General features: G+C 47.8%; 1 pseudogene; it reads left to right on the forward strand.

Annotated features, from left to right (window-relative positions):
- Window positions 1-222: 222 nt before the first annotated feature.
- LOC100344931 (coatomer subunit zeta-1 pseudogene) lies at window positions 223-1,001 on the forward strand (annotated as a pseudogene).
- The last annotated feature ends 626 nt before the right edge of the window (window positions 1,002-1,627 follow it).

Raw genomic sequence — 1,627 nt, forward strand, 5'->3', positions numbered from 1 at the left:
GTGATTACCAAAAGCTGAGGAAAGGAAGGGAGAGGGAGAGATGGGGGAAAGTTGATAAACAGGTACTATGTTATAATTAGAAGTAAGAAATTCTGGTGTTCTATTGCACAGCAAGGTGACTACAGATAATGATAATATACTATATATTTCTCCAAAAAAAAGCTGAAAGGAAGCATTTTTATATTTTTCCCATTAGAAATGCTGAAGGGCTTCTGCGACCCCATGTTGGCACCAGCTTGGGGCAAGATAGAGGTACTAATTTTGGAACCCACCCTGTATACTGTCAAAGCCATCCTGATTCTGGAAAATGATGGAGATCAACTTTTTGCCAAGTACTATGATGACACCTATTTCACTGTCAAGGAGCAAAATGCCTTTGAGAACAGTTTCAACAAGACCCATCAGCCTGAAAGTGAGACTGCCCTCTTAGAAGGCCTGACAGCAGTGTACAAAAGCAGGGTTGACCTCTATTTCCATGTGACTGGCAGCTCCAATGGAAATGAGTTGATGCTCATGGCTGTCCTGAACTGCCTCGTTAATTCATTGAGCCCAATGCTGAGGGAAAATGCGGAAAAGTGAGCTCCGCTGGAGAACATGGAGGGACTCTTCCTGGCAGTGGATGAAACTGTAGATTGAGGAGTGACCCTAGAGAATGATCCCCAGCAGGTGGCACACCATGTAGCATTATAGGTGAAAATGTCCTCCCTATGAAGCAGACGGAGTCTCAGGTGCTGCAGTCAGAAAAAAAAAAAAAAAAAAAAAAAAAAGATCAATTGGTGGCTCCTCCAGTGAAGAACCCCGCTTTCCTGGCTCCACACCCGCAAAAATTCAGCCTTTCTGCTGTGACTCCTCATCCAGCCCCCCAGCTGATGCTCTCGGGGTATCTCAGGGACCACAAGGGATCCTTAAATCTCCACCTTTTCTGTGCTTGTCCCACCCTCGCCCCAGCTTCCCTGCACACTTCCTGTTCCTTCTCATTCCTTTTACAGTTCTGGGAGTAAAGTCCCCAGGAGATCTGGAAGCAGGGCAGGGGACGCTCCCGCCTCCTTTCTAGAGAGGATGCTCCCATGCTCTCCTGCCCCACGTGTTCTCCTCAACTCTGGCACCCTTTGCTGTACATACTCTTCAACTCAAAGCAGGAGAAAGAATGTGCTGAGTAAAGGCCTCCTTTTGCCTTTACCCAGTGCTCATTCCCACAGCCCGTACATCCAGCAGGGGTGGAGAGAAAGAGTGCCACTGCAGTGCGTGTGGGTTGGGGGGGATGGCTCCAAAATCCACTGAACCCCATTTGTTGGTTCCGGTGTTTTCTCCACTTCTGCTTACTGCACTACCCTCTGCCTTAGACGAGACAGTCAGAGGGAACAGAGTGGAAGAGATAGTGATTGAAATTCTATTGGAGAGGGCCCATAAAATTCATTCTTGACCCTGATCTTGGCATACAGCTTCAAATCTACTATGGCCTGCAGTGCTACTCATGGGAGCGTCTCCTCTCAGGGGGCCACTTTTAATGCTCCACCATTACTGACCATGGCATCTTGGCCAGATTTGTCCCTCTGTGTGCTGAAGCAAAGCCAGTCACTGGTACTCCAACTCCATTCTAGACTTGAGAAGAAGATATGTGCAGAAC

Source organism: Oryctolagus cuniculus, chromosome 8 (assembly GCF_964237555.1).
Source record: "Oryctolagus cuniculus chromosome 8, mOryCun1.1, whole genome shotgun sequence".
Lineage (NCBI taxonomy): Eukaryota > Metazoa > Chordata > Mammalia > Lagomorpha > Leporidae > Oryctolagus > Oryctolagus cuniculus.